This window comes from Sarcophilus harrisii, chromosome 1 (assembly GCF_902635505.1).
Source record: "Sarcophilus harrisii chromosome 1, mSarHar1.11, whole genome shotgun sequence".
Lineage (NCBI taxonomy): Eukaryota > Metazoa > Chordata > Mammalia > Dasyuromorphia > Dasyuridae > Sarcophilus > Sarcophilus harrisii.
The window spans coordinates 436928392-436942351 of record NC_045426.1 but is presented as its reverse complement, the minus strand read 5'-3'; the positions used below and the strand labels follow the sequence as shown (position 1 = coordinate 436942351).

At 33.6% G+C, this 13960-nt stretch overlaps 1 protein-coding gene across 3 annotated transcripts in view; it reads right to left on the bottom strand.

The window, feature by feature from the left end:
- PAG1 (phosphoprotein membrane anchor with glycosphingolipid microdomains 1) overlaps nucleotides 1-13960 on the bottom strand; it is a 211355-nt gene that overhangs the window by 78295 nt on the left and 119100 nt on the right. For all 3 annotated transcript variants that reach the window (XR_001120461.3, XM_012541246.3, XM_031946227.1), the window contains exon 4: nucleotides 287-358. The gene's annotated coding sequence lies outside the window, so the exon portion shown is untranslated. The remainder of the gene's footprint in view (nucleotides 1-286; nucleotides 359-13960) is intronic.

Here is a 13960-nt window from a genome sequence, read left to right as displayed (position 1 = left end):
GGCACATGGCTCTCTGATTATTCTGCTTCAGGAAAGGTCATTGTTATTAAACCGAATGTAAAAGGCGGCTTACATATCACACATTTTCTTCCTTTGCTATAACTGTAATCCAAATCCAGGGATGAAATAATCAATGTGAACTATCTCTTCTTCTGGACAAAGGCAGTTTAAAATAAATTAAGGAAATGCAAACAGATGTTTTACCATGTTCATATGTTCACTGAAGATTTACCACAAATGACAGCTTAACAACTGCTATCATTTTATTAATATATGGGACTCTCACCTGCCAACAGTATTGTTTTGGAAGCTGATTCATGCAATTCTTCCTTTGATAGAATCCAATCATTCAAGTGTGCTGAAAAAAAATGATGAATAATTTTTTAATGTTAAAAACTATGTGATGCATATCATTCATTACAACACCAAAACATTTCTGTATTCTCTTTCATTTCCTTTACAAATGATACTACCCTACTGATCTGAAACCAGACTTTTCTCCAACTAAATTATAAATATAAATTCTTGCCAGTAAGAAACCTGGTCCTAATTTATCCAGGATCTTTCTAGAAATACTATTTTTTTCTGAAAAATAGATGGAATAGTTTTGGTAACTCCAGCTAAGAAAAAGCTGGTACATTTCAAGCTAACAATAACTTGGGATAAATGATATAAGAAAAATCTACATTTCTATTCTAGTTGCTATAAAGAATATTCTAGATCCCAGAATAAGGTGAACTGAAGATTGAAATTAAAATGTGACTTAAATATATCTTTAATATGTCACAAATTTTGTGAGCTTGCTGTTGAAGAATGATGACTAGAGAATACTGAGGGATTTAGAGTGAAAAAAATACTGACCAATTAGCAAATTACACCTAAAGTTTCAGGTGGTAATGGAAAGGTTCAGGGAATTAATTTATTCATATCTCTTCTCTTTAATTATGCCAAGAGATGCATTTAGCAATTTAAAAAAGATAATAATAGACTAGTCCTAATAACACCCGCCAATAAGTTCTCTGATAATTATGTCCTATTTGGAAAATTTGGCTTTAGGTTAAAGATGCCAATCTTGACCATCACTGCTATCTAAGTTACAAAGCAAAGAAGAACATTATAAAATAATTCTGGTTATGGTTTTAAGGGAAAATATATCTAGATAGAAGAATTCTTTCCATCTAACTAACTATATAATAAGCTGCAAAATTTCCATGTGAATAGTTCTTGGTTTTGACTTTAAATTTGGGGAGGGGGAAGCCGGGTGGCTCAGTGGATAGAGTCCTGAAGGTAGAGTCAGGAGGATCTGAGTTCAAATACAGCCCATGACATTTGATACTTACTAGTAATATGACCGTGAAGAAGTCAATTTAATTCTGAGTTTTCATTTAATGGAGTGAAAAGTAAGACTGCTTTGGTAGTAGTAGAGATTCCTTCCTCTAGTATTTAGAGAATGTATGGGGAAAGTCTATAAATTCTCATACTAACTCTATGACTTCAGTCATTAGTCAGTAGCCACAGTGTTTAGGTTATGAATCTAATGCTGTTCATCAGTGAAAGGTATGTTAAGAAGAGAATGCTAATAGAAGAAAAAAGGAGCAATCGATAAGTTATCTAATTTCAGGATGGACCAATAAGACTATGAAGTGAGAAAGCACAGCAGCATGTGGGAAAGTAGAAGGCAGAATCTAGAAGACAGTTGCTTAGAGAAACTCAATAATGTTGAAAATAGTTTTATTATTTATTTTTACAAGTGCAAATATTGGCTTCCTGCCAATATTTGTATAAAATACATTTGTAATAAGGTTGACTCATTTTTATTCTGAATGAATTGTTAAGCTAGAAAAGGATATGTTAAGCAGTTGCATTTCTTTGAGAGGCACCAAATATTTCATTCTGACTGATGCTCTATAACAAATAACAAAATCCAAACAGTAGCAATGTCGTGCAAGTTGTCAAACAGCTCTTTGGAATTCATATTCTAATATGAAATGTTTTTTCCCCCCCAAATTTTAATGTCAAAGCGAATTCACCTGGAAATTTTTAAACTTATATGCAATTAGCTAGATGGAAAGAATTCTTCATATATATACTTTCCCTTAAAGCCTCAAGTACAGATTACTTTATGCTTTTCTTTTTTTACTATGTAACTTAGCATTCATGGGCTTAAAGCAGTGAAATGTGCAGAAGCAAAGCAATATCACTGGGAAATGTCATGCTGATTTAAATAACCTAAAAACAGATTAGGATTGTTAGAATTAAATATAATCAGTGTGAGAGAAATCAAAATAAATGTTTGTTTGTTTCCAGGAATGGCCAAGAGTAAAGTCAGTAGTCATAACTTAACAAACATATCAGTGAGGAAGACAGAATTAATGCCCCAGTGTCTATGCACACTGTGTAGAAATAAATGTAAAGTCCAAGAAAATTGAGTCCAAGAAAAAATAAGAAAAATAGGTACTCCACATACAAGTCTTATTATAAAATAGGGTAATGCTTAGAATATAAATGCCACTAGTTTATATATCAGATCTTAAGAAAGAAAACATTTTGCTAATATATCTAGCATGATAGAAAAAGAATATAAGATACAATGAAATTCTCACAATGTGCAAAATAAGCATGAGAGGAGAATGTGACACATCATCACTTTTCACAGATTGCTAAGGATACTAAGAAAAGGAAATACTAAGATGATGTTGACTCAGTAAAGAGGGAGATACGTGGTTTATCATTTTGTAATCTGTTCAAATAGCACATTATTGGTCCTCAATATTATCTACTTTACAAGATACTAGGTCCCATGTCATCTAGTTCCCATGTCATCTCTTTTCTCTGCAGATCAAATTGCTGCTTGTGACTTTGGCTTCCTGAACTTCATTTCTTTCCCTGAACCAGGGCTGACCTAAGGGAGGATATATAGTAATAGCAAATGGAAAACAGAAGATTAGGTCTCTGAAGCATGATGGTCTTTTATCTCTCTCTTGTACTTAACCTGGTCCTAATCCTGTGGCTAACATCCTCAGTCTTTGTCCCTTATAATAAACTTAAGAGAACAGAGCTTCTGTCTCTCAGGGAATTGAGAGATTGTTTCATTCTATATGTGAGGACATTCAGTCATCATTTATATTAGATTTTTGGGGGTGCAAATGTGACTACCTCTAGCAATGCAAAATCCCAACCTCTTCTGCAACTTAGGTCTTAGAGTACTGACTGGGAAACTGAAGATTATGTGTCTTGCCTAGGATCATCCCATTGGTATGTATATAATAAAAATGGGACTTGATTCTACTTTATCTGACTTCAAACCAGCTCTTTATTCACTATATACACTGCCTCTCACAACTTATCTATTACTTACAAAGTATGGGATAACTATACATCTAAAGTTCCAGGACCAGCTTAATTACATTTGGAGAGGCCTATATTGATTGATTTTTGTTGTTGTTGTTGTTGCTGATTGTTTTTTTTTTAATTTGTTTGTTTTGTTTTATGATGACAGTGACTTTTGCAATCATATTTATTTTTCCAATTACATGTAAAGATAGTTTTCAAAATTCATTTTTTCAAGATTTTGAGCTTCAATTTTTCCTACTCTCTCTTCCCTCCCTTCTTCCCAAGACAACAAACAATGTAATATAGGTTATACATGTACAATCAAGTGGCAGTGTCTTTTGAAGACCATCTACTAAATCATGTTGTTGTTAGTTCATTTCAGTTGTGTCCTCTCTTTGTAACCCTTTTTTTGTGTTTTCTTGGCAAAGATACTGGCGTGGTTTGCCATTTCCTTTTTTGCTGAGACAAATAATGTTAAGTGACTTGCCTAGAGTGGCACAGTAAGTATCTGAGGTAGGATTTGAATTCATGAATATGAGTTTTTCTGATGCTAAGCTCAATACTCTATGCACTATACAATCTGACTGCCCTTGTTTAGTCATAGCATGAATATAACCTCCATCAGTGGAAGGATGCCTATGATAATTTACTATGATAATTTACAATTCCATATTAAATCAAACTTTTATAAATAATGTTATATAAGGATTGAAGACAATTGGGAAAACAATGTTGTTTCTGACATGTCCTCCACAATAATAATGAACTGAGAGATCTTCATGATCCTTTATGTTTCACTTGTATTGATGCTATAGGATTGAAGCTATCTGAAGATTGTAGTAAAAATAGGATAGACCAGTTTGCTGAAGTTTTGTCATCATTTGGTTTGATATAGTTGACATAATGCTATTGCTGTCATAATTAGAACAAACTTCTATAGTTTCAGAAGTGCACACAAATTCTTCCTGTCAATACTGAAATCATATATTCTTAAAATACTAAAGTACTTGAAACACTGGATGCATCAATGGGTAAGTTATAATGATAACTAAGGCATTTTCTCTGCAGTCATGAAGTTTAGAATCTAAAAAAATTGAAATTTAGGGCATGAGAAATAGGAAAACATGCACTGGCTATATAGTAGCTATAATAGCTGTAATAATGAAAAGATTCTTACATTAAAAAAAAAAAATCCTGAACTTAATACCAAATAATTCAGTATATAAAGTAGAACAGAAAAAGAGAATTGTACATGAAAGTACAAATCTCTATTATATACAACCAGCTTTTATTTTAAAGTATGTAATAAATGGTGAACAGAATCAATAGACGCTATTCATAAAGGGTACAAAGATGTGAGATATTACGTGAGATGCACAGTTTGAGGAAGAAAAAAAAATCAATCACTCCTGACTGGGTAGAACAAGATAGATTTCATGGAGAAAGGGATATTTAGTCTGGGTCTTGAAGGATTTTAAAGACCAAGACAGGTGGAAAGGGCAACATAAGGGATGGAATGGGCAAAGATTACAAACAAGACATCAAAACAATGACATTTCTTTTCTAACTGGGTTATTAGGAACAAGGATGGGAGGACATGGTATAGGGATGCCTGGTTACTCATAGTCTTTGAAATGACTGAGAAAAAAGTGCTACTGATAGTAAATGTGGGACAACTAGAGATTAGAAAGGCTGTTGGAATCACGTAAAGAAATTCCTCAGTCTTTCATGGACCATGAATTTACTCTGATTTTGAACTGAGCAGTGAATTTTTTCAGATTTTGTTGGATACATGTAAAATGCCAGTCTTCCAGGATAATTTTAGACTTTCTTCAGTAAGTAATAGAAGACCACAGAAAGGTTTTAAGTGGAGGACTAACACGACCACACCTGTATACAAGGAATATTAGTCTTTTAAAAAAAAATTAGTAATAGCCTTTAATTTTCAAAATACATGCAAAGTTAGATTTCAACAATCTTCTTTGCAAAATCCTGTTTCAAATTTTTCTCCCTCCTTTTAAAAGCACCACTCCCCTCTCCTAGACAGCAAGAAATCCAATATATGTTAAAAATGTGCAATTCTTCTATACATATTTCCACATTTATTATGCTGTATAAGAAAAATTAGATCAAAAGGAAAATCAACAAAGTTGCAAATTCTATGTTGTGGTCCACATTCAATCCTCATGGCCCTCTCTTTGGATACAGATGGCTCTCTCCATCACAAGTCTATTAGAATTGGTCTGAATCATCTCATTGCTGAAGAAGTCCAGTTCATCAGTTGATCATTGCATATTTTTGTTGTTGCTATGACAATGTTCTCTTGGTTCTACTCACTTCACTTAGCATCAGTTCATGGAAGTCTCTCCAGATATCTCTGAAATCATCCTGCTGATTGTTTCTTTTAGAACAATAATATTCTGTAACATTCATGTACCACAACTTATTCAGACATTCTCCAGCTGATGGGCATCCACTCAATTTTGGAAATACCAATTTGGGAAAATAATCTGGCATACAAAATATGTTGCTGATTTTTTAAAAACATCATTAAAGCAGGAGTTCTTAACCATTTTATGTCATGAACCCCTATGGTAGTAAAATGAAGCCTAAAGATATTTTCAAATGCATAAAATAAAATACATAGTATTAAAAAGAAAACTAATTATAATGAAGATATATAATTTCTTCCCCAAGTTAACAGATCCCTGGAAATCTAACCGCTGGGTCTGTATCCTAAAGAGATCATAAAAGAGGGGAAAGGATCCCTATAGGTAAAAATGTTTGTAGCAGCTCTTTTTGTGGTGGCAAGGAATTGGAAATTGATTGGATGCCTATTAATGGGAGAATGGTTGAAATAGTTGCAGTATTTGAATGTAATGGAATACTATTGTTCAATAAGAAATAATAAGCAAGTTAATTTCAGAAGTCTGTAAAAATTTACATGAACTAACGCTGAGTGAAGTGAACAGAACTAGAGAACATTGTATAAAGTAATAGCATAAATCTGTATGATGATCAACTATGATAGACTTAATTTTTCTCAACAATACAGTGACCTAAGGCAGTTCAATAGATTGGATGGAAAATGCCATCCTCGAGAAAAAGAATTAAATGCAAATCAAAGCATACTATTTTCACTTTTTTTCTCATGGTTTTCCAGTTTATTCCGATTTTTCTTTCACAACATAGCTAAAATGAAAATATGGTTAAAATGATTGTACATATATAACCTATATCAGATTGATTAGTGTCTTGGAGAGTGGGGAAGGGAGGGAGAAATAAGAAAATTAGAATTCAAAATCTTTCTAAAGTGAATGTTAAAAACTAAAAAGAATCCTTTGCATCATAGTGTCATACTATCCCCTATGTTAGGAGCTCTCTACTCCTTTGCCATACCATCTAAAACTAGCTCAGCTCAGGCCAAGGTATAACCACAAGATCTCTGAAATTGAGAACAATAGCTGATCTTTTTTTTTGAGAGAAGCTGGAGCTCAAGGTCATAAGATTACATTATAATGCTTACAATCTACAGTAAACATCATTATGCTTACAGTCCATTGGCATAGCTCCTGGGGGCCCTGGGTCACCTGTGCAAATGAAAATTAGAGTATGAAGCAGCAGATTCTGTGACTAAAACACTAGATTTGGAGTCAGAAGACCAGATTTCAAATTTTAGCCCTGACACTTCACATCTTAGTGACCAAGCAAGTCACTTAAATTCTCTTGGTCTCAGTTTTACTGGTAAAATGTGCGAGGTAGATTAAATGATCCAAAAAGTCCCACTAATCTATGACTATGAAATGTTCTTTCCCAAATAAATTATACAGAAGAAATTCACATTAGTCTAGCCTGTCAGTAACAGCTCCATTCATTAAAAAAAAAAAAAAGGAGGCATCAAGATACCTCCTCCCACTCAACTGCTTCTAAGCCCAAAGGAAAAGAAAAGAAAAATTAGCACTGCACTTGGTACATTTTGTGAGAGTCATGGCATTTTGGCTCCCAGGTCTTTATTCAATTTCTATAAATTCAGTTGCTGACCTATTATTTATAGTACCCTCTCTAGTATCTTGAAGAAGGAAGTAGATTGATTTATGAGAGATGCTGCTGACAAATGATCTATCATCGTTTTTAGAAATTATTCACCAGGGCTCAGCATTCTCCTATTCCTCTAGGTCCTCTGGAGCAAGGGTGTCAAACACTCTACTACATACAGTAGGCAGCATGCATTTCATAACATCTCTGGGTGAGACCTGAACCAGATTAAAATGCCTTTGCAAAATATTTAAAAATATAAATAAATTTATTTTTAAAGGAATATATAAGTATACATGATTTTCCAAGTTAATATGTAACCTGCGGGGATCCTTATGTATACTTTAGTGGCCCCCATTTCTATTTGAATTTGATACTGCTGCTCTGGAGCAACAGGTCATATCCTGCCCAGCTACAGCCAATATCATTTTATTCTTGGAGAAAAAGTATCCAAATCCATGAGTTTTCATCTCTACCTCACTCTCAAGGTCTCTATGAAGAACTTTGGAATCAATTGCATGTCATGAGAGACATGACAAAGGACTGCCCAGCATGGTGTTCTTGTAGTAAAGAAGGTTCCATACTCTTTGAGCAAAGCAGAATTGGAGGAACTCAAATTTAGAGACATCTCCAAAAGACCATGTGGATTATTTGTAACTGGCTTTTGGAAGAGCCTTCCAAACTCACAATGGTCTGATCAGCCATAGTTGGGCATACTCTACCTTGACTCTATCATGATGATGTTATTTTGGTCCTCTTTGAGAATGAATAACTACTTCAAACTCAGCAACATTTTCAATGAGAAGATACGGCATTTCTGACAAGAAATCTTCTCATTCCTCTCCTTTTACGATTATTTCTGACCTCTTTAAATCTACCATTCATTTTTTATAAATGCCTTTCCTAGGAATAAAGCAGTGGGAAAAAAATGGCATAGACTATGGTAAGATATAGGAGGGTGTTTTAATTAATGGGGATGGAATAAGATGTGTAGATTAATGGGAATAGGATAAAGAAGGAAAGAAAGAGGGAGAGGAGAAGATAAAGGAAGGATATATGAGTAGGGGTGAAAGTTAAGTAAGAGCAGCTGCTTATCTATATACAGATATAGATATTTATAAACATACATGTGTACACACATATACATATATAAACACACAAATATTCAAACACACATGTAAAACTGTACTAGGCTTATTTCCTTCTATCATCTGTTTCTCTGAAGTTGGATAGCATCTTCCTTCATAAGTCTAAATCTTTCCATGTTTTTCTAAATCAACCAGTTATCACATCCTATACCACAGCAATATTTCAACCCAATTATACCCTACTGAAAAATTGTCTATGAAAGTTTTCCCCTAATTTTCTGCATTTCTTCTATTCTTGGCTACATAGACTTTATTCCTACAAGAAAATTTTAACTTAAAATAACTAAAAAGGATATTTAGATCTGTTTATTTTTATAAAAAGTGTTTTTTTTTTATCAGTTTAATATACTCTTTACAATTTCCTCTCACCATAGTTTCGGGTTTTTATATAGATTAATTTTCATTCCTTACAATCCAGTTTTATAAGCAACATAGGAATACAGTTCCCAATTATAACTAATGTCACCATGCAGTTTTCCCTAAAGTTGAATTTTTGTAAAACCAACTAATGACATTATGTGTGGTATGTCCATATATTTTAGCTATCCTGTGGTTTAAAGAGAATCCCATAGTAATTAGAAGCTAATTACTGAACAACATTGTTTCAGCAAAAAATATGTAGGAAGATCCAAACAAACAACTCATATAGGAAACTTATTAAACTAGGAATTGCCTATATATTAGAAAGTATAGTGCAGTAGACCAAGGCAGGGGCCCTTGGAGTTCTTTGAAACCATAGCCCCATCATATGTAGTTGGCTATTTCTGTTTAGATGAGTATCACATTTGCTTTTCTGCTTCTACAATCTAATAAAACCAGCACATCTTTTAAAAAAGAAATTAAAAAGATTTATAAGGTAATGGTGCAAATAGACGTAAACTCTAAAATAAACAAAACAAATACCACCCCCCAATAAAATTTTAATTTGAAGCTACCAGTCTTTGGAGGGATTCAATACAGTTCTTTCACTTGAGAAGAATTCCAGAAGTACATAGTTCCTATTAGATTGTGACCTCTGCAAGGGCAATGAATGTCTTTTCCCTTTCTTTGCATCCTTAGGCCTTAGAAAAGTTACTGGAATGAAGCCCAAAGTTAATGAATGCTAATTGGCTCATCAATACTGTTCTGTAGCAAAGGAGATACTTTCTCCTTTCCATAGACAGACTTTCCAACTCAATCAATCAACAAACATTATATGAAGTACCTACTATCTTCTAGGCATTATGTTAAGTACATATACAAATATGAATATTGAAATAATCCCTATGCCAGGAGAACTTACATTCTGGTTATGAGGGAACAAGAACATAGAAGGTAACAAATTTTCTTAGTATCCTCCACTAGAGTCTGGTGTACAATTTTTGGCTCTAAGTTTGAGAATTGAACTAACCATTGATTTTAGAGCTGTTGAAGAAATGGATGTGTATTCTCTCATGCTATTACCACAGTGGCTACTATAAACCATTCCCCCTTACTCAAATCTCCCATTGGAGAGATCCTCTTCCATCCTCTTAGCTGAGAACTTTGTTACATGTTTAACTGAAAAAGTTGAGGATATCCATTTAAAAAACCTGCTTCTCTCTTTATCTAATATCATTTCCTCCTTTATATAGCCCATAAGAAAAGGTGATACTTTTTCCAAAAACAAAAACAAAACAAAACAAAAAAACCTCTACTTGGATAAGTGATTTTATTCCATTTTATCTTCTCTAGTAGACTGTCCCCCTTAAACACCTCAATGTGTCTCCCATCCTCAAAAACCCTCACTTGCTATGTCATCCCCAATACCTATTGCTGCTTTGTCTCCTTGTCTCAAGTCTTTCCCTACTCCTGTTCATCTTGCACAGTTAACAGTCAAACTGATCTCCTTAAAATTCAAGCCTGACCATGTCACCTCTCTATTCAGTCAACTCCAGTGTTTCCCTACTGCCTTCAGGATCAAATATGAAACTCAGTTTGGCTTTTAAAAGCCTTTTAAAACTTAGCCCCTTCCTCCCTACCTAGTATTCTTATATTTTACTTATCCTCACATACTCTGTAATCCATTGGCACTGGTCTCCTTACTGTTTCTTGCACAAGACACCATTGCCCAGATCTAAGCATTTTCATTAGTTTTCCCCCATGCATGAAATTCTCTCACTATTCATCTCTGATTGCTAGCTTGCTCAATTCCAAGCTAAAACCCATCCCTCTGTAAGAAACCTTTCCTGATCACTCTTAATGCTAGTGCTCTTCCTATTTTTAATATCTCAAGTTTATCATTCATATATATATATATATATATATATATATATATATATATGCAAGGAATACCTACTTATGTACAAGCAAGACACACACACACACACACACACACACACACACACTGTGAGCTCCTTTAAAGAGGGGTTTGTTTTGCCTTCTTCTGCCTCCTTGGAGCTTAGCATAGTCCCTGGCATATAGCTGACAGAACATGATCTCATTGACCTCACAACTGTTGTGAAATATATTATAATATAGATAAAGAAAATACAGCAGAGAGATAAACTTGTTTGAGGACAAAGAGCTAGTAACTGAGACAGAAAATAATGGAATGAAAGACATGTCAAATTAAATAGTCTAATTTTAGCAGTTCCAGTATTTTCGTTTTCATTTCATTTCTGAGCCTTTAGATTTCTAGTCCCTATTTTTATATAACTATATTACTAGCATAGTCATATTTTTCATGTAAGACAAACATAATGCAGTATAGGGGAAAGTATGATTTAAGAGGAAAAATGTTTCACCATCTCATTATGACTCCTATTTGCAGAAATAAGAAACTATTAAAAACACTTAAAAAAATCTCAGTTTATTCATTGCTTAGAATTTGGAGATTCTTCTCTAGTCTAACAGTTTCTGATTCTGTATGCACAGCACAAATTCCTGCCAAGTCCATTACAGTGAGCAAACAATGTCTTCTCTGTCAGAATGGAGAATGAATAGTATCACAAAATGCTCCTCTAATGTACAGCCCTCCCCAACCATTCCCCCACCCCCAACAGTCTAACTAGGATGAAGAGTGATTGAAAAAACACCACTTTACTTTTGCTAAATTGAAACCCCATTCTGGAAATCTAAAGAATAGGTAATAACAAATATACATTGAGTTCTAAACATAAAAAGTTGACAAGTATATTTTCTTTTAAATTGGCTCATAAATTTTTGTGTTACAATATGAGCGTGGGTATGTGAACAAACATCTACCAACAGAGACGAAAGGAGTTTCATCAGATGTTATTTCAAGATTTAAAAAAAAACAAAACAAAACCAAAAAAATTCCAACAGCTTCCAGCAACAAACTTAATACCAACCAACAGGGAAATTTCTGAGAAATGATACAGCAACCTGTTTTAAAATATTGGCAGCAAATTCCTTATTTTTTGAGGTTGACTATAAATTCAGTTGCTTTTCCTGAACTTCCTTTTGCATGAAAGCTCATGATTCATGTATAGAAAATGCCTGAAGACACACATCTAAAACTCAGCAAACAAGGCTGACAGCTTTGCCTGTTGTTTAGTTTATTTCCAGAATATATATACATATTTACATAGCCATGTGATAAACACAAACACTCACTCACATATATATATATATATATATATATATATATATATGTATACATATATTACGTCATATATAATCATTTTTCCTAACAGGAAATCATAGTCTTGATCTTTCAAATAAATATTTCATAGTGCATTTTCCAGAAGACAGTGGAAGTCTTTCTTAACCAATCTTTTCATGGAATAAGAAAACTGAATTTTTTAAATGTCTCACATATTCATGAATCTTTTTATGGTATTGGATATCATTAACCAAGGCTCTCCTGTCCTTGATGACCTGGACACAGCACGTACTTTTTTCTTCAATTTAGCCACTAAACTTAGAAGGTCCTACTTCACTAAAATAGAAACAATGTCTGTGCTGACAGCCTAATCATGGAAGAATGTGCATGAATTGTCCACATTTTTATAACAGTGTCTTTCTCAGAGTTCTGCCTCCTCAGGGTTCCCAAGTGTGACACTGACCCCTCTCAGGCTAATGGGGATAATTCAAATGTTCTCAAGTATGTGGGATTGTTGCTAAGTTTTTGAAGGCTCTGCCCTAAGGAAGTCATCTCTTATTACTTCTCTGATCCACAAGGAAGAGACATTGACATTATGTATCAATCAACTGTTCACAAAAGAAAGACGATATAAATTGTACTAATTATATAAATGTATAAGAAAAGACTTAAGAAAATCTTAATAATCTTAACAATTTTATTGGAATAAATTGTAATTAAATTCATTATTAGACAGGATAAATTACAAAGAATGATTTTTTTTAAAAGAGCAATAATCCTTTTTCAATAGAAAGTTCAGCCTGAAATCAGTAATTCCTGGGTCCTACCCGTGACGTACTAGTTGTTCAACCCTGGGTATATTATTTAATATTTCAAACCTTCAAATAACTAACTCTATAAATGAGAGAATTGTTGATCTGTATCAGCAGATGGAATTTCCACACCAGGAATTCTCTATACCAACAAAATCACCCTCAATACCTCTAAAAACCATTTCATATTATTCTAGTAAGCATCACCAAGGCATTAACATTCTAAAATGTATCCAACATACAGTAGTACCTTCTGAGAGCCATCATGGAATGGGGGAGAAATGACTTTGGAATAAGAGGACATAGATTTAAATCTTGGTCCTTCTGTCTCTAGCTTGTTTTGAGCAAGACACTTAAAGCATTCTGGCTTCTGTTTCTTCCTCTATAAAACAGTGTTGGCCTAGAGTAGTGCCATTGAGCTCAGAGAGAAATGGGAGCCACTAAACTATATACAAAGATTCTAGCAGCTGCATAGTGATGTAGAAAGCCACATGTTAACATTATCTAAATTCTATTCTATTTTTTATTTATTTTATTAAATATTTTCCAATTACATTTTAATATGGTTCTGGCTATAATCTGGTATGACCCCCAGATTTGATATTTCTGGTGTAGATGAATTCTAAGATCTTCTCTAAATCTAAGTCTATGGTCTCATCATCTACAATCCTAATTAGAAATAGGCAGGTTCGGTCCAGAGACAACTTTCAAAACCAAAGAATGTTTATAAAACTGCTCTGCATTGAAATTCCACTTCTCAGACCCCATGTGATAAAATCCTTATTGTCACAATTTAAGAGGAATAGTGGCTAATAATTTATATAATGTGTTAAATTTTGCAAAGAATTTATATAAATTTTCTCGCTTGAACCTGATGCCTATGAGATAAATTCTAGAGGTAGTCTCATCTCCATTTACGGATGAAAAAACTGAGGCTTGGATAAATTGAACTGACTTATCTGTGGCCATAGAGCCAAGTGTCAGAGTTGGAACTTAAAGCTATATCTTTCCTGATGACAAATCTATCTATTTTTGCCATTTTTACT